Source organism: Neomonachus schauinslandi, chromosome 3 (assembly GCF_002201575.2).
Source record: "Neomonachus schauinslandi chromosome 3, ASM220157v2, whole genome shotgun sequence".
Lineage (NCBI taxonomy): Eukaryota > Metazoa > Chordata > Mammalia > Carnivora > Phocidae > Neomonachus > Neomonachus schauinslandi.
In genome coordinates this window covers 49,128,991-49,150,085 of record NC_058405.1, presented here as the reverse complement: position 1 = coordinate 49,150,085, position 21,095 = coordinate 49,128,991, and the positions used below count along the sequence as shown (strand labels likewise).

The 21,095-nt window shown below is 34.1% G+C and overlaps 1 non-coding gene across 1 annotated transcript; it reads right to left on the bottom strand.

The window, feature by feature from the left end:
- Window positions 1-294: 294 nt before the first annotated feature.
- LOC123324422 lies at window positions 295-401 on the bottom strand. Its single transcript, XR_006539796.1, has one exon. It is a non-coding gene; the product is annotated as a U6 spliceosomal RNA (small nuclear RNA).
- Window positions 402-21,095: the final 20,694 nt, after the last annotated feature.

The following is a 21,095-nucleotide window of genomic DNA, read 5'->3' as shown; positions in this document are numbered from 1 at the left end:
TTGTTGTTCAGCTTTAAAATGGGAAAGAAAGAATGATTACGATGTTACATTTTAGTTTTCAATTTTCTTTTGTAAGAGTAAGAATGGGGAACAATGATTTAATATAATTGAACCTCTGCAAATTAACTATATTTTGCTCTAATAAGCTTATTTGCATATATATATTTGCTATTTTAACAGTTTTTAAGTGTAAATTCTGTGCCTAATTACATTCACAACGTTGTGCAATATCACCACTCTCTATGTCCAAAAATTGTTTAATACCATAACAAAAACTCGACTTAATAAACAATAAATAATATGGACTACTTCATAAATTCACATGATATTCTTGCACACGGGCCATGCTAAGCTTCTCTCTGTTGTTCCAATTTTTGTAAATGTGCTGCCAAAGCGAGCACTTGAGTAGTTTTTCTCAAAATAGATTCCAAGTTAGAGCTTCAGGAAATCCACCAATTAGAATGATGGCATTTTATTGGAAATTAATAGTAAGAAGAATTTAGATAGTTGTTGAGCCAACTGTCCCTTGCCCTCTGATTCATTCCAAATTCTGAATTGCCAAAATTCTTCACTCATTTTTACATTTCTAGGATTGCATAACACAAGCTTGAGATCTGAAAGTGATGCAAAGCACCAACTTAGCGGAATTATATTTTCTCAGTCAACTGGGGCTTAATGCTTTGATTGATGTCATTATGTGACATTATGTAAAGCAAAGTTACACCTCACAAGAAAGGTATTACATATGTATTTATCTGCATATTTAAATTCTATTGTATTTAATTTCTTAAAATTTGTATGTTAAATTTTGTTTCTCCAAGTTTTATAACAACATATACTGGGATAATGGCTACAACAGTGCTACTTGAACTACATGAACATTGTAGTATATAAGAACCCATTCTTTGAATATCATTTTTAAGCTTATATGATATTTAAGCATTCTTGTTTTCTTTTTTTTAAGATTTTATTTATTTATTTGCCAGAGAGAGAGAGAGAGCACAAGCAGGGGGGCAGGCACAGAGGGAGAGGGACAAGCAGAATCCCCACTGAGCAGGGAGCCCGATGCTGGGCTCCATGGGACACTGAGATCATGACCTGATCCGAAGGCAGATGCTTAACCAACTGAGCCACCCAGGCTCCCCTTGTTTTCTTGATAAATTTCTTAAGTGTATATCTGGTGATAAGCTCAAAGATTATAAAAATAAATCTATTTTAAAAAAGTGGTGAAACATATTTTTTTGTTCTAACACTTTCTAATCATTTATATCCTTTTAAAGTACTTGTTAAAATAGGATATCCTTAGTAATAGATTTGAAACTATTCTTTATAGATCTAGTTAATCATGTGTTACTTTATATGATGAAAAGTTATTGATTTTCACATTATACATAATATGTTTTCCTGAATGAAATCCATTTATGTCTGAAAGTGGAATATGCATGGTAAAACAATACGATAAGTAATATTCAGCTGCTTTTTTTGATAAACATGTTCCAAACAATTAAATCTTGAATTGCAGCACTCCAAAATGCTTTCTAGTCATGTATTACCTTACTTTATCTTTTGTTCTGCTTTCTTTATAATTTATCTTAGGGTTGATGCTTCTTAAACTCCCACATTCATCCAGTCCCAGGTCATGTGAATTCATTCATTTTTATTTCTTATCAGGGCCACTCTTTTTCGGTCTTATCCTCTGCCCATATTACTACCCCCGCAAAAATAGTTATCCTTAAAATCAGTCATATCTATCAAATCATTATCAAGTGATCAGCAACTTTGGGACTTTCTATACAGTTCAGATGGTCTTTCTAGCATCCTGGGTAATGTTAAATTCATTTTTAATTAAATATATCTTACTTTTCATCTGTCCTATATTTTTAAATAATTTTCATCCCAATAACCTGTAGATCTCCTCCTCTTCACCCCACTTCAGCAATATTGTCACCAAGATACTGCCAGGATCTTAGCCTGAACCATTTGCAAAATTTAAAATGTGGAATTTTACTCTGTGACCAAACCCTCATACCCAGGAGCATTCTTCTACTTCACAATATACTGGAAATTAAATGGGCTTTGAAGTTTAAATATAAGTTTTACACTTACTGACTATGTGAGTTTTGGAATAATACTTAATCTCTGAGCCTCATTTTTCTCTTTTAAAATGAAAAGAAAATTGCTATGTATCCCACGGAGTTTATTTCAAATATATGTTTAAATATATCTTTGACTGTAGTAGATCTATTTTGATAATTGCAGAAAGCAGTTAATTATATATTTTTCTGTACTTTGAAAAAAGTGTCAATAAGGTGAAAATACCACTTTTGGTTTTACACTCCAGATATAACTATATAGTAACTCATATATATGTCCTTAATTACCATCTCAGAGAAAGAAGGAAATTCTCTACTTAGGGCTATCTCATTAACTTGAGGTGTTTTTTTTTTTTTTTTTTTTTTTTTGCCTGGAAGGGATTAGTTTCAAGATGATCATCTCTTTCTCTTGCATTTTTATTTTCTCACCAGTTTGTGGGATAAGAAGAATAGGGTTAATAACCAATTAGAACCACGGAGAATGTGACTGGAAGATGGCCAATCCTGTGGCCTGAGAGAACACACAAGATAGATAATTAACACTGGCATTTATTACCCTACAAATATAATCATGTTTTGAGATGTCAAAATGTTATATGATTTTTACAAAGGTAAATAAATTGGCAACACAAAACATAGCCAGCAATTATTCCCGTGGCTAATTCTGTAACTGTAGGATTTTTTGTTTAAAGAAGGAAGTTAATATGATCATACAGTCAATAACTGGAGGGTTTGTCACAAAAATGGGATAACTTTATGTGCCATTTTGCCATCATTGTCAAAAGAGAACACAGAAAGGAGCACTGGGTGTTATACGTAAACAATGAATCATGGAACACTACATCAAAAACTAATGTAATGTATGGTGATTAACATAACATAATAAAATTTAAAAAAAGAAAGTAGTACAATGGCTTTATATTTGGGTAGGAATTCAAGCAAGCTCATTAAAGATGTTCACAAGCAATCTTTGTATCATCAATATATGAAATTGAATGGGGTATTTAGTAACAAGTTTTATTGTTTGTATCTTTAGAGCTTTTTTTTCAGCTTTTAATAATGTAATTAGTGTCAATATCAGTCCATAGTTTAACATACTTTTTCTTTTGCAGAATATTAGCTATCATTTTATTCCATTTAAAAAATGAGCTCATTCTGAAAAAAAAAATGAGTTCATTCTGTAAGTCTGTTGGATTTTGCAATACAGCTTTAAACAAAGCAACAGATGATTTCTGGTTCTTTAGCTGGAAATTTGTCTCTAAATATGTCCTCCTTTTCTACAACACACAATTTTCCAATATGTTCTTCAGCTACAAAAGCTGAATATAGCAAGACAACAGATTTTCACTTTATATTGTCACATTTGATTGCTTCTGTTTCAAGTCTTGTCTGAAACTCTGACATACATATCAATAATTACTGTTGTTCTTATTTAAAAGTAACCAGACTTCAAAAGGTTTTTCTCTCTCTCTTTCTTTCTTTCTTTCTTCCTATCTTTCTTTCAAGTAGTGCTTTCTTGGGTGGTGTTTGTGTGCTACCAATGCAGCACATTGTTTATTGGCAAGAGACAGAAAACAATAATTGGGATAGCTGGAACAAGAGCTTGCTAAAAAGTTTATCCAATATTTGCATAGACATCCGAAATGATTAGAACCCTTACCCTACATTAATAGTTCTGACAAATCAAGACCAAATCAAAACCAATCAGATTGATGCACTGGAGAAATGTAGGGATGGGTGCTACAACGTATGTGTAAAATATATTTATTATATTTTATAATATACCTTAATTAGAAATATATTTTGAAGAATTACTTATTATCATGTTGCATGTAATTTAAAATTTTAAATTTAAAATTGTTGAAAATTTATTATATGTTGAATATCGCATGAGGCTCTTTCTAAACACTATTATATAATTATATAATTAAATACATGTATGGTACTGTAACAATTATGCTTAATTTCAAATAAATGAGGATAATAGTGTTTAGAAAGAGCCTCAGTCAGTAGAAATGCTTATTTTGTTGGCTTCTAATTTTACTCTAAATTAATAAATATGCCATCATTCATTGCATCACATTGTTTGCATCCCAATTCATTATCATAAATGTGTGTTAGTAGTTTCATCAAAATTATTAACCTTTAAACACTAGGATTGGAGAAAGTAGTCATCTTTACTGCTTTAAGAAATTCTGGAAGTTTTAATAATCTCTCTTCTGTATGTTGTAGGGAAAATTTGATAAGTTATTTATTTAATATATAGAGATAGATATATATAGATATATATAGATATACAATGTTTGCTTAATTTATAGTCACTTCATTTTAAAAGACTGCTTAGGTTTTCAGTCTTCAGTGTCAATGTTAGGCTATGAAACCCAGAATGTTAGCTTGGCTCAGTGTCCATGGAGACAAATCCCAGATTCCACGATAGCAAAAGGATTTATATGGCACTATTCCTACAATGTATCACTTTGGACTTAATAATATTCTGTAATGTAACAGAAAAAAGCTGAAGTACCAGACCTACTCAAACCCATGTTTAAAAGAATAGAATTCAATTTATTCTGAAAGTATAACAGTAACTTATTTTCAAATGACATAAAGAAAGCAGCGGGCATCAGATAAGTTTATTGCTATTTGTGTGAACTGTCAGGAAAAAATAGAATTATCCAGTTGAGCATACTGAGAGACTTATTATCACACACAAATCATGCAGTTCAATACAGAAAAGTGCTCAGGATCATATGTCAAGAAAAAAAAAATTGGAAGGAATCAAGATGCTTGCCTTCCATTCAGACTATTTGAGTCTTGAGGGACTTTTTATTAATCATTCTCATTCTTACACTCACATGAATGCACGCATGTATACACACAATCGCTTGCTAATCAAGTCACATTAATTATGTTAAAGCAAAATTGTCATATTTTAATATTCCTGATCACAATCTTTAGAGGATTTCCTTTGTTTATTAAGTAAAAAACAAAAACCAAAAATCTAGGTATGTCATTAAAGGCCTTTGTAGTTTAGACTCACTTTTATTTTATCTTTCAAAATTATTGATCATTCAATGTGTATGGATCAATGAATTTTTTGAAAGTCTGTGTAAAGACAAGGCTAGAATTCAAATACAGATAACACTGATTGAGTACCAACCATGTCCTGGGCTAGGCATTTTAACATACGATACCTCATGAACACTCCTAACAATCTTACAAAATCAACCATTGAAATCCTAGAAGAAAGGAAAGAAAAATAGTCCTTGAATTTTCCAGTTTAGATTTTTTTCCAGCTTAGATTTTTTTTGACATTTTTTCCCTTGCCTCTTGCTTTCTATCACAATTAAATTGTAGATTATAACCAAATTTATTTTTAGAAAATTGGAAGCAAATGTACTTTAAATAAGGATGATGATCTACTCTTAAAGGTGAACATTTTATGCAAGATAGTTACTATTCTGTAGAAATTAAGAATATTACACTATATTTGATACCTTGTGATTGATGAACTTGTGGGTTGCTCTTTATTGTCTATAATCTACTTGACTCAGTTTCATCACTTTCTAATTGGCAGAAAAATATGTCATCTGTGTCTAAGGCAAAATTTGCATGTTTTCTCCATCTTAGATAAAATTTCAGCTACAATGAGTAACTATTTGAAATACTAATTTATGTGTAAATAGAGGCACTCTATTAATGTTCTTTTTAAAAATTTCTAAATTTTTATTTAAATTCCAGTTAGTTAACTAACACACAGTGTAATATTAGTTTCAGGTATACAATTTAGTAACAGGGCTGGATTTTAAAAAAAAGGAATTTATGTTGGATGTGGACTTTAATTTTTGTTCTAAGTGAATTTCTGTTCTTTAATCTTGTTAAGGGAGTCCCTGACGCTGGTAATTACTACTCCTGTGCATCCCCTTTTTTTCTTTTGTAATTGCAAAAGAAGAAGTATTTTAATAGCCATTTTAGATAACTGTGGCTATTCTTCTTTGATACTACACCATACGTTAACAAGGGATAGTTTCTTTTGCCTCTCCTCCTCCTCCTCCTTCTGGTTCTTCTTCTCCTTCTTCTTCTTCTAGTCTTTTCCTTCTCATCCTCCTCCTTCCTCCTCCTCCCTCCTCTTCCTCTTCTTCTTCTTCTACTTCTTCTTCTGGTTTCATGAGTAGAATTTAGCAATTCATCACTTACATATAACACCCAGTGCTCATCACAACAAGTGTCTTCCTTAAAACCCATCACCCATTTAGCCCATCCTGCTCACCTCCCCTCCATCAACCCACAATTTCTTCTCTATAGTTAAGAGTCTCTTATGGTTTGTTTCCCTCTCTTTTTCCCCCTTCCTCTATGTTCATCTGTTTCATTTCTTAAATTCCACAGATGAGTGAAATCATACGCTATTTGTCTTTCTCTGACTTATTTTGCTTAGCATAATATACTCTCTAGCTCTATCCACGTCATTGCAAATGGCAAGATTTCATTCTTTTTGATAGCTGAGTAATATTCCATTATATATAAAGGAATTATATTGTATTATTTATCTATGTGATAAATATATATGTATATCTCACATCTTCTTTATGCATTCATCAGTTGATGGACATGTGGGCTTTTTCCATAATTTGGTTATTGTTGATAAGGCTGTTATAAACATCGGGGAGCATGTGCCCTTTTGAATCAGTATTGGGTATCTATTAATTATCTTAACTAATTACTCAAAGAAGAAATAAAATGCACACATGGCAAATAAGCATATGAAGAGATGCTCCACATTATATGTCATTTGGGAAATGCAAATTAAAACAATAAGATCCTATTACACAACTATTAAAATAGCCAAAATCCAGAACATGGAGAATATCAAATGCTGGTGAGGACATGGAGCAACAGGAACTGTCATACATTTCTGATGGGAATGCAAAATGGTACAGTCATTTTGGAAGAGAGTTTGGTGGTTACTGACAAAGCTAAATGTACTCTCTTACCATATAATCCAGCAATTGTGCTCCTTGTTGTTTGCCCAGAAGAGATGAAAACTTATGTCCACACAAAAATCTGCACACAGAAGTTCATAATATCTTTTTTCATAATTGCCAAAACTTGAAGACAACCAAGATGACCTTCAATAATGGATAAACTGTGGTACATTCAGACGATGGAATATTATTTAGAATTCAAAAGAAAAGAGTTCTCAAGGCATGAAAAGACATGAAGGAAACTTAAATGCTTATTATTAAGTGGAAGAATCCAATCTGAGAAGGCTATATACTGTTATGATTCCAACCATATAACATTCTGGAAAAGGCACAACTATGGAGAAACTAAAAAGATGAGTGGTCACATGGTGAAGAGATGAATAGGCAGAGCACTGAAGATTTTTTTTAAAGATTTTATTTATTTATTTGACAGAGAGAGACACAGGGAGAGAGAGAACACAAGCAGGGAGAGTGGGAAAGGGGAAGAAGGATCCCCACTGAGCAGGGAACCCGACACGGGGCTTGATCCCAAGACCCGGGGATCACGACCTGAGCCAAAGGCAGACGCTTAATGACTGAGCCACCCAGGCGCTCCTGCACTGAAGATTTTTAATGCAGTGAAAATATTTTGTAAGATTTCCCCAAACTCATAGAATGTAAACTACCAAGAAAGAACCCTAATGTAAACTATGGATTTTGGGTGATGATGATGTGTCAATATGCATTCATTTTTGGTAAAAACAAAATGTACCATTTTGATGAGGAATGTTGATAATGGGGTTGGCTATAAATGTGTGGGGGCAGTGAGCATATGGAAAATTTCTGTACCTTTCAATTTTACTGGAAACCTAAAACTACTCTAAAACATAAAGTCTCAAATTAAAAAAAAAAAAGAAAAATACTTTTTGTATGAAGACAAAAATTTCTTCCTGACTTACCAGCTAATTAATTCACAACTAAAATGCTCACTTTTTCTATTAGATCTAAGCACTATGAGTTTACTGCATAAATGTAACATTATTGAGCATAGAATTGCCATTTACTTCATTTAGAATGAGTTCTGAAGTGGATTCAATAGAGGTCAAATTGTTATGAAAAAGTAAGTAAGGTGAAAAGAAAAAGAAAGATGGAGATGGCATCATGTGTTTTTGTGTTTTTAGTTCTCAGAGTTGTTAGTTACTTAGCACTCATTAGTTTAACATACATATTACAGAAAATGGGAACCTACGGAGAATAGAAGAATAAAAGAGATTTTATTTTCAAAAACCAAGGATGAGACACACTTTGCATCTATTAAACATTAGTTTCATTAGCCAGTTAGAATGGTTAATATAAAAAAGACAAGAAATAGCAAGTGTTGGCAAGGATATAGAGAAAAAAGAACACTTGTGCATTGTTGGTGGGAATGTAAATGATGCAGCCACTGTGGAAAATGGTACAGGTGTTCCTTAAAAAGTTAAAAATAGAAATATCATAAGATCTGATAATTCCACTATTGGGTGTTTACCCAAAGAAAACATAAAGACCAATTGGAAAAGATATAGGCACCCCGATGATTACTGCAGCATTATTTACAATAACCAAGATATGAAAGCAACACAAGTGTCCATCCACAGATGAGTGGATAAAGAAGGTAATACACAAAATATGGAATACTATTCAGCCATTAAAAGGAATGAGGTCTTGCTATGTGTAACAACATAGATGGACAAGGAGGGTAGTAAGCTAAGTGAAATAAGTCAGACAGAAAGACAAATATCATATGATTTCACTTATGTGGAACCTAAGAAGCAAAACAAACAAACAAAAAAACACACAGACTCTTAAATATAGAGAACAAATTGATGGTTGTCAGAGGGGAGGTGTGGGGGGGGATGGGCAAAATAGATAAATGTGATTAAGAGGTACAGACTTCTAGTTATAAAATAAATAAGTCAAGGAGATGAAGTACAGCATAGGGAATATATTCAATAATAGTCTAATAATGTTGTATGGTGGGGAGCCTGGGTGGCTCAGGTGGTTGAGTCTGCCTTCGTCTCAGGTCATGATCCCGGGGTCCTGGGATCGAACCCTATGTCTGGTTTCTGGCTCAGCGGGGAGCCTGCTTCTCCCTCTCCCTCTGCCTCTCTCCCTGCTCATGCTCTCTCTCTCTCTCTCTGTAGCTCTCTGTCTCAAATTAATAAATAAATCTTAAAAATGTCATGGGGCACCTGGGTGGCTCAGTAATTAAGCGTCTGTCTTCGGCTCAGATCATGATCCCAAGGTCCTGGGATGGAGCCCCACATCGGGCTCCCTGCTTTGCGGGAAGTCTGCTTCTCCCTCTCCTACTACCCCTGCTTGTGTTCCCTCTCTCACTGTGTCTCTCTCTGTCAAATAAATAAAATCTTAAAAAAAAATGTCGTATGGTGACTACACTTATCGTGGTGAGTATTGAGTAATGCACAGAATTGTCAAATCAATATGTTGTATACCTGAGACTAATATAACATTGTATGTTAATTATACTTAAAAAATTAGTCTCCTTTCTTAGAAACATAGAGAGCTCCTTTCCAATATTCAGTATACTATCACATTGTTATTTAACAACATTTTCGTAATAAAAATAAGAAACTGTAAATTGTGTGAACCATCTATAAATGACCTCTAAATAAAAATGCATATTGTTCCCGTTATTACTTCCTGAACTCTCACTGGAATCACTTAAATATCCCACCACTACTTTAAAATATGTCTGGAACTGACAACTTGCATTTTTTTTTTTTTCCAATCACAGCCCCTTAGACATTACCTGACATTTGATGTTTATGGTGTATAATTTATTGTATAATTTATAGTATCCAGATTTTGTTTAATAAATATTTTAAATCCAAGATATTATTAAAATGTGGGACACTTTGATTGACAATCCTATTCATGTAAAATATGATGGCATCTTCTTTTAGGGATTATATTTCTTTTGGAATAAACACATTTTACTCTTCAGATACATTTTTTTGCATGTTATCACTTATGGGTTATTTGGATTATAACATTTATCTAACATAATCAATAATACAACTGATTACTACTTGTCATGAAGTCTTTGACATGGCTACACCAGGTATTTCTCAAATTTTTCATTACCTATGATGTTCTAATATTGTGTTAAAATGCCATACCTGTAGACAAAGTTACCTTAAGGAATTTTCAAGTCCATTTTCTACAGATTGTTAGTTGAAGTCAGTTGACACAGATCTCTCATTTCTTTAGGTTTGAAATGTGTCATTTTGAGTGATTGTTCTATTTGCTGTTATGCACCTGCTTTGTGGAACTCATCACTGCTTATTGACATTCTTTCCTTGGGTAAATTCTAAACTTAAAGCAAATCTCTTGTCACTGACTAGGTTAATGATATAGCTTCAGTGTGCTTTTTTAAAGTTATTTAAAACATTTTAAAATCCTTTATGCAGAAGGTTAATATAAATGTTTAGATCATTCAAGATACATATCTGAGAAAGGATGCTAACATAAGTATTGTGAAAAAAATGTATCTGGTATTTAAAGTTCATGCAGTACTGTATAATACAGTGAATTTTATCTTAGCAACATTTTACCCAAAATGGCAAGCAAAGATAAATCTCAGCCTGAATAATTAAACAAATGAAAGTTTAGATTATATTTATATATGAATGTATAATCAGGAGAACTTCGAAGGATATAGAGGGGGAATAACCCACTGTGTAGATGATTTAGGCTCTTCTTATTATTTCTATATAGTTCACTCAGAAATGAACAGGGGCCAGAATCAATAAGATACAGCCTTATGATACTGTTTGTGCGAGCTTGAAACAATTACAATGAATATAAAAGAAACCTGGATACAAATAGTAAGATCTTGCTCAAAATTTTAGACTAAACATCAACAGTTTAGATATTACCATCTTATATTCATTTGCATAAATATTATTTTGCTGGATGAAAGGAATACAGTTTAGTACAGTTTCAATAAAGACAATATGAGAATATGCTCACCATCCTATGGTTGGAATGTGCAAGAAAAGTTAGGAAACCTCACCATCTTCATATTCATTGTGATACTAAACTGGATTTCCAGACCAACAGTAGATAGAATATCGTGTTGAGAGTATAAGATTGGGGATTGGGAAATAAGAAAAAAAAAAATTAGTGAGAAGAAATGTTCTGTCTCATGCGAAATGGAAAGCTATACGTGATGTTTATTTATTAAAGGTATAAAATTAAAGAATAAAATTTTTGTCCCATTAACTTAACTGGAAAAAAAAACCTGAAGGAAATTTCATTTTCCCTTAATACTAAAACCTTGTCCTTAGAATCTTCTAAGGACAAGGTTTTAGTATTAGCAGATGTCATTCTAGCATTTTTTCCCCAAATATTAACAGAACGATTTGGAAAGAGGATTACACCAACTCCAGAATTATTGTTATAAAAACAAAACAAAACAAAAAATCCTTTATACCAACTCTTTGTTGTCTAGGGCAGTAGGAAAAAAAAAACAGTTTATATAACCATGACTTTATTTCTTAACTTGAATTTATAAATTAGTTTTTGGGGCCCTCAGATCTTGACATCTTATACTTCAGAATAACTATAATAAAGTTTGAAAAGATGTCAACTATATTTTACAAAATATATGACATTCTGATTCTTATTATTTATTTGATGTAAGATTGATCTATCAGACTATGTATCATAATTTAATTTAAATTATTTGAGAAATGTAGTTTTTTTTTAAAGGTTTTTTATTTATTTACTTAACACAGAGAGAGAGAGACAGCTAGAGAGGGAACACAAGCAGGGGTAGTGGGAAGGGAGAAGCAGGCTCCTGGCTGAGCAGGGAACCTGATGGCGGGGCTCAATCCCAGGACTGTGGGATCATGACCTGAGCCGAAGGCAGACACTTAATGACTGAGCCACCCAGGTGCCCCGAGAAATGTAGATTTTAAAACTAAAATAGATCTTCACCTCAAAGATATGAAAAGGTAATTTTAAAACCATCTTATATGAAATTGACTACATGAAGGTAATCAGGCCTATGGTTTTCAGAAGGAAAGACAATAATACCACATATGTTCTGTTGATTATTATAAAGGAAAATTTGAATTTTAGCCATGAACATTTATTAATTATGTACAGTAGATGGCCACTTTATTTTTCTTGGTGTACAGTATACTTTTACATAATAAATAATTTTACTACTGAAGAAATAAATACATTAAATATGAAATCTATACATAATTGCCTCACCTATAAATATATTGTCATCAGAATCATAATCACATTTTCCAACAGCATATTTTCAGATATTTCTTGCTGGTGTATGTGTGCATGTGTGTGCTGGGTGTCTGTGTGTGAAAACAGAAAAAAATACTACTATTATGTTAACAGATGTATAAATGTATATGTCATATAATGTGTGCATATATAGATTGTATATTTACAAACTCTGATGTAGAATATATGTGTGTGTCTAAGGATATATGTATATATTTATGTTTATATTATAATTACATAATTTAAGAATACAACAAAAGATTTGTCATATTCCACAAGTGATAGATTTGGAGGAGATATGTGCAATATTAAAACCTTAATAAATAATTACCTCTAGAATATAGAGTATTTCTACAAATAAGTTAGTAGAAAACTGAATAAGCAGATGAAAAACTGTTCAAATTATTCAAACCTCAATAGAAGAAAACTATTCATTACATTCAGAGTAACATGTTTTTAAATCAGAAAAGAGTAAGACTGATGAAAACATAGAACAATTAAAACTTTTATGCACTGCTTCTGTGGATCAATACACTGGTGGATCAATTTCTATAATCACCTTAAGACAAATTTAGAAATACCCAGTAAAGTGAAGAGGTTTATATCCTTTAATACAGTAATTTGGCTCTTATTTGTATACATAAGATGTACTGACACATATATGCTCAGAAAAAATATAATACTATATATATGTAGTATTATAGATACTAGCTATGAAAGTCCTTTAAAAGTCGTAGATAGCATCTTCTTCTAATGGAAGGTTGTTTTCATCTACATGAAAAATCCATTGTTTAGTGTAGTCACTTTCATTAAAGATTTTAGCTAAATCTTCTGGATAACTTGCTACAGCTTCTACATCAGATGTATTAAAACAGAAAACTGCTTCCCTTTGCACTTTCATGTTATGGAGATGGCTTCTTTCCTTTAACCTCATGAACCAACCTCGGCTAGCTTCATACTTTTCTTCTGTAGCTTCCTCACCTCTCTCAGCCTTCATAGAATTGAAGAGAATTAGAGCTTTGCTCTTGTTTGGGCTTTGTCTTAAGGGAATGCTGTGGCTGGTTTGATCTTCTATCCAGGCCACTAAAACTTTCTCCATTTCAGCAATAAGGCTGTTTCACTTACTTATCATTCATGTGTTCACAGGAATAGCACTTTTAATTTCCCTCAAGAACTTTTCCTTTGCATTCACACCTTGGCTAACTGTTTGGCATAAGAGGCCTAGCTTTTGATCCATCTCAACTTTTGACATGGAGCTTTCCCCACTAAACTTAATCATTTCTAGCTTTTGATTTAAAGTGAGAGATGTGCGACACTTCCTTTCACTTAAACACTTACAGGCCATTGCCAAGTTATTAATTGGTCTAATATCAATATTGTCATGTCTCAGGGAATATTGAGACTCAAGGAGATGGGGAGAGACTGGGCAATGGAAAGTCAGTGGAGTGGTCTGGACACACACAACATTTATCGATTAAGTTGCCATCTTATTCAGTGCAGTTTGTGGTGCCCCAAAACAATTACATCAAAGATCACTGATCACAGATCACCACAACAAACATAATAATGAAAAAGTTTGAAAGACTGTGAGAATTACTAAAATGTGACAGAGACATGAAGTGAGCAAATGCTGTTGGAAAAATGGTGCCTATAGACTTGCTTGATGCAGGGTGCCACAAACCTTCAATTTGTAGATGGCAACTTAAAAAAAAAAAAAAAAGTAATATTCGCAAAGCATAATAAAGAGAAGTGCAATTAAATGAGGTATGAAATCTATCTTACACACTGAGAATAAACGAGTGTATCTATAATGCCTGGCTTCAAAGTTTCATAAGATAGTCTGATTCTCTTGTTAGGAGCTAATGCAGCTATGACTTAAGATGAAACCAATGCTTATTTACAATTACAAAAATCCTAGACTCTTAAGAATTATACTAAATCTACTTTGCTTGTGTTCTGTAAGTGGTACAAAAAAGCCTGGATGATAGCACATCTGGTTCAACATGATCTGAATATTTTAAAGATTTATTTATTTATTTTAGAGAGAGAGAGTTGGGGGGGGAGGGGCAGAGGGAAGGGGAGAGGGAGAGAATCTCAAGCAGACTCCCGCTGAGCATGGAGCCCAATGTGGGCTCAGTCTCACAACCCTGAAATCACAACCTGAGCTGAAACTAAGAGTCAGACCCTTAATTGACTGAACCATCCAGGCACCCCAATCTACTGAATATTTTAAACCCACTGTTGAGACCTGCTGCTCAGGAAAAAAAAAAAAAAAAAAAGATTTATTTCAAAATATTACTGCTCATTGACAATGCGCCTGGTCACCCAAGAACTCTGATGGAGATTTATGACAAGATTCATGTTTTCATGCCTGCTAACACAGCATCCATTCTGTAGCCCATAGATCAAGAAGTAATTTTGATCTTCAAGTCATATTATTTAAGAAATACATTTTGGGGGCTTCTGTGTGGCTCAGTTGGTTAAGCATCTGCCTTTAGCTCAGGTCATGATGCCAGGGTCCTGGGATCAAGTCCTGCATCTAGCTCCCTGCTCAGCAGGGAGCCTGCTTCTCCTTCTCCCTTTGCCTGCCACTCCCCCTGCTTATGCTCTCTCTCTTTCTCTCTCTGTCAAATGAATAAATACATTTTTTTTTAAAGAAATACATTTTGTATTAGCTGCCATAGGTAATGAGTTTCTGATGGATCTGGGCAAAACAATTTGAAAACCTTCTGGAAAGAATTCACCATTCTTGATGGCATTACGAGCATTGGTGATTCACGGAAAGGGTTTAAATATCAACATTAACAGGAGTTTGGAAGAAATTGATGACATCTCTTATAGCTGACTTTTAGGGGTTCAGACTTCTGTGGAAGTAGTAACTGAAGATGTGGTAGAAATAGTAAGAGAACTAGAATTAGAAGTGGAGCCTGAAATTATGACTTAATTTCTGCAATCTCATGATAAAACTTGAACAGATGAGTAGTTGCTTCTTTGGATGAGCAGAGAAGGTGATTTCTTGAGTTGAAATCTACTCCTGGTGAAGATTCTGTGAAGATTGTTGAAATGGCAAAAAAAGCATTTAGAATATTAGACAAACTTAGTTGATAAAGCAGCAGTAGTGTTTGAGAGGATTGACTTCAATTTTGAAAAAGTTCTACTGTGGGTAAATGGCCATCAAAAAGCATCACATGTTACAGAGAAATCATTCATGAAAAGAAGAGTCAATTGATGCAACAAACTTCATTGTTGTTTTATTTTAAGAAATTGCCACAGCCACTTCAGCCTTCAGCATAAACCCTGATCAATCAGAAGCCATCAACAATGAGGCAAGACCCTCCACCAGCAAAGAGATTATGAGTGGCAGAAATTTCACTCAAAAGATGGTTAGCGATTTTTAACAATATTTTTAAAATTAAGGTGTGTGCATTGTTTTTTTAGACATAGTGCCATTACACATTTAATAGACTATAGTATATTATAAACATAACTTATCTCTATAACACTTATATAGTATAAATATAAATTTTAAATGCACTGGGAAACCAGAAAGTTCATTGACTTGTTTTATTGCGTTATTCATTTTTTTGAGGTGGTCTTGAACCAAACCTGCAACATCTCCAATGCATATCTCTATGCATAACTACTATTTCATCCTACCAAATATTTAGAGGCAGTGATAGAAACTGTGAAAATATATGACAGAAATTTGTTTAAAAACAAGGGTCATCACTGAGGAAACATGTATATGTCTTCACATCTAATTGGAAGGAAAATCAAGAAAGAGAAATATCACAGAGAATAAGGGCATGAGGCTAATTTGGGATCTAGGTTAAGGAACAGATTCAAGAGTAAGGATGTCAAAATGACTCATGGATATACTGACAGAGGGTATTTGATGTGCCCATACTTAAGGTCACAGTAAAAATTCTATTTAATATGACCTATTGATTGAATGAGATCTCAAGGAAAGTTTGGGGCTATCACTCACTGGAGCTTTGTTTCACTCACTTACAAATCATGATTCATATAAAAGAACCGATTGAAATGAGCAAGGAAACTCACAGTAAAGGGAAACAGTAAATTATGATACAACACTTGAAATAAGGGCTGGAGGCTAATTCTTAAACGGAGTATAAGGAAATTTCCAATATACTAAATAGTAAGTAGGTAGCATTTATAAGATTTTAGGTAAAACAGTATTCAAGAAAAGTAAAAATTTCTGTAACAATTTCTATTATATCTCAATAAGAACCAAAAATAGTACTTGCCCTTTCTGGCAGCAAATTAAGTGGCTATTTAATTCATTTAATCAAATTTTTCATCCACCAACGTGATTTGATGGTAGGGAATACGGGTTCTTAAAGATCCTTGCAATATTTCTTTTTTTTTTTTTTTTAATTTTCCCCATTTCTTTTTTTTTTTTTGGTTTTGTTTTCTTTTTTCTTTTTTCTTTTTAATTTTACTATGTTATGTTAATCACCATACATTACATCATTAGTTTTTGATATAGTGTTCCATGATTCATTGTTTGTGTATAACACCCAGTGCTCCATTCAGTATGTGTCCTCTTTAATACCCATCACCAGGCTAGCCCATCCCCCCACCCCCTCCCCTCTAGAACCCTCAGTTTGTTTCTCAGAGTCCATAGTCTCTCATGGTTCACCTCCCCCTCTGATTCCCCCCCTTCATTTTTCCCTTCCTGTGATCTTTTTTTTTTTTTAACATATAATGTATTATTTGTTTCAGAGGTTCAGGTCTGTGATTCATCAGTCTTACACAATTCACAGTGCTCACCATAACACATACCCCCCAATGTCCAGCCACCCCACCCTTCCACCCCCCACCACTCCAGCGACCCTCAGTTTGTTTCCTGAGATGAAGAATTCCTCATATCAGTGAGATCGTATGATAGATATCTTTCTCTGTTTGACTTATTTCGCTCAGCATAATACCCTCCAGTTCCATCCACGTCGTTACAAATGGCAAGATTTCATTCCTTTTGATGGCTGCATAATCCCGCTCTTCCCGCAGAGCAGGGAGCCCGATGCAGGGTTCAATCCCAGGACTCTGGGATCATGACCTGAGCCGAAGGCAGACGCTTAACGACTGAGCCACCCAGGCGCCACCTGTACCACATCTTCTTTATCTGTTCATCTGTCCATGGACATCTTGGCTCTTTCCATAGTTTGGCTATTGTGGACATTGCTGCTATAAACATCGGGGTGCACAGACCCCTTCAGATCCCTACATTTGTATCTTTGGGGTAAATACCCAGTAGTGCAATTGCTGAGTCATACGGTAGCTCTATTTTCAACTTTTTGAGGAACCTCCATACAGTTTTCCAGAGTGGCTGCACCAGCTTGCATTCCCACCAACAGTGTAGGAGTGTTCTCCTTTCTCCGCATCCCCGCCAACATCTGTCGTTTCCTGACTTGTTAATTTTAGCCATTCTGACTGGTGTGAGGTGGTATCTCATCGAGGTTTTGATTTGGATTTCCCTGATGCCAAGCAATGTTGAGCACTTTTTCATGTGTCTGTTGGCCATTTGGATGTCTTCTTTGGAAAAATGTCTGTTCATGTCTTCTGCCCATTTCTTGATTGGATCATTTGTTCTTTGGGTGTTGAGTTTGATAAGTTCTTTATAGATTTTGGATACTATCCCTTTATCTGATATGTCATTTGCAAATATCTTCTCCCATTCTGTCAGTTGTCTTTTGGTTTTGTTGACTGTTCCTTTTGCTGTGCAAAAGCTCCTTGCAATATTTCATTGAGCATTTCTATTTAATACAAATATCTGCAAAGGAAATGTATTAATGAGCTTCCTTAAGTTGCTATAAATAAATGAATCAAAAAGGTTTATTCATCTGTTGTACTTACGTTATGAAAAAATATTTTGGAGCTAAACCCAATTAAATTTTTAGTAGCTTATCACAGAAATTATATGAAACAGAGGCCAGTCTATAATGACTTTGCTAAGGGAGTTCTTAGAATATTCCCGAAAGAGTTCTATTACCTGGATTACTATCACTGTGTTAAACTGTGGACCAAAGAAATTAATGTATTTTTTTTTTTAATTTGGGTACTTAGTTGTTCATTAACTCAATTATATTAATATTTTAATTTTTACTCATTTCTGACATACTAATTCCAAGAATATATTTTATTCAGAAAATGCTAAGTGACAAAGCAGGAATACTTAATAATTTCTCTTTAGAAAAGAAAAAAAAAAAAAGATTGAGATCAGCCTTTTTTTAAACAGATGTTGCTTGCTCCAGTATGTTTCTCAGTTTTGTTCATGCTTACTGTTAACAATCAAGTTATTGCTTTTATTTGTTTATAGTTAGCATAAAGCACTATATGTTATTTCTTCATAAATCAAACTGCCAGAAAACAAATGTGTCCCATCACTGAGATTATGACCTGAGCCGAAATCAAGAATTAGATGCTTAACTGACTGAGCCACCCAGGCGCCCTTATTCTCTTTAATTTTTAAGTGTACAATACAGTATTTTTAACTATAGGCATTATGGTGTATAAAAGATCTCTAGAACATATTCATCTTACATAACTGAAACTTTCTACCCATAGAACACATGCTTCCTTCCAAACTGAGGAAGAGCATTCTTCTCTCAGGCATGCTGGGAAGTGATGTTGTTTGGGGAATAGCTAGTTCTTCATAAGAATTGCTGTGAACTCCAGTGAATAAGAATGAGTATCAAAGGAAAATCTGAGGGGCGCCTGGGTGGCTCAGTCCTTCAGTGTCTGCCTTCAGCTCAGGTCATGATCCCAGGGTCCTGGGATTGAGCCCTGCATTGGGTTCCCTGCTCTGCCGGAGACCTGCTTCTCCCTCTCCCACTCCCCTTGCTTGTGTTCCTGCTCTCGCCATCTCTCTCTCTGTCAAATAAATAAATAAAATCTTTAAAAAAAAGGAAAATCTGAATCATTCTAGAAAAGTTTGACATGCATATATGTAGACCATTGTTTCGTAAAGTGAAGAAACAGAGGATAAGGCAAAACCACTGGATAACATGACTTACATTCCCACACAGTAACACATACACATGATCTGAGTTACTTCTATTTGTTTTCCTGGCATTGTTATTGAATTTCCTATATTTTACCTCTATGTACACATTGCTAGGAAGACTCTATTTATTTGGTGCATTGATATAAGAAAAAAAAAATGTTACTCTCACTTTTCCCTTTATAATGTTACATAAGTCTGTGGTATATTGGAGTAATAACATAAAAAATTAGTAGAAATGTATCTGTGATGCTGTGGATAAATTTACAAATGTTCATGTGTTAAAGCAAAATATATTAATATGTGGTCATATTTCACATTTCTAAAGCTGAAAAGGCTGACTCTGCTACCAACCCAAATAACGTCTGTCCTTCACCTTTTCTTTCTCCCCCCCCCCCTTTTTTTTTACGTGGTAATAACACTAAACATGAGATCTTAAAAAAATTTTTTTTTAATTTTATTTTTTTATTTTGACAGAGAGAGAGACAGTGAGAAAGAGAACACAAGCAGGGGGAGTAGGAGAGGGAGAAGTAGGCTTCCCGCTGAGCAGAGAGCCCAATATTGGGCTCAATCCCAGGACCCTGGGATCATGACCTGAGCCGAAGGCAGACGTTTAGTGACTGAGCCGCCACCCAGGCGCCCCAAGATCTTAACATTTTTTTAAAGATTTTATTTATTGGGGTACTTGGGTGGCTCAGTCTGTTAAGCGTCTGCCTTTGGCTCAGGTCATGATCCCCCACATCAGGCTCTCTGTTCAGCGCAGAGCCTGCTTCTCTCTCTCCCTCTCCCTCTGCCTGCCACTCTGACTACTTGTGCACTCTCTCTCTCTGAATAAAATAAATTCATTTTATTTATTTATTTGAGAGAGAGTATGTGCAAGCGGCAGAGGTAGGGAGGGAGGGGCAGGGGAGAGAGAATCTCAAGCAGATTCTGGCCTGGGAGCATGGAGACTGATGCGGGGCTCGATCTCATCACTGAGATTATGACCTGAGCCGAAATCAAGAATTAGATGCTTAACTGACTGAGCCACCCAGGCGCCCTTATTCTCTTTAATTTTTAAGTGTACAATACAATATTTTTAACTATAGGCATTATGGTGTATAAAAGATCTCTAGAACATATTCATCTTACATAACTGAAACTTTATACCCATAGAACAATTCTCCATTTCCCCCCTCTCAGCCTCTGAAAACCACCATTTTACGATCTACTTTTATGAGTTTGACTATTTTACATTATCTCATATAGGTGGAATCATGTAATATTTGTTCTTCTGTGACTGACTTATTTCATTTAGCATTATGTCCTCCAGGCTCATCCATGCTGTTGCATATGGCAGGATTTCTTTCTTTCTTAAGGTGAAATAATATTCTATTGTATGTATACACCACATTTTCTCTATACATTCATCTGTTAATATATATTTAGGTTATCCCCATACTTCTACTATGGCTGACAGGTATATGAAAAATACTCAACATCAATAATCATCAGGGAAATGCAAATCAAAATCACAATGAGATATCACTTCACATCTGTTAATATGTTTACTATCAAAAACAAAAAAAATAAGTGTTAATAAAGATGTAGAGAAATTAGAATCCTCGTACATATTGGTGGAAATGTAAAATGGTGCGAACACTATAGACAGAGGCTCCTCAAAAAAATAAAAAAGGAACTAAACATGATCCGGTGATCTCAATTCTG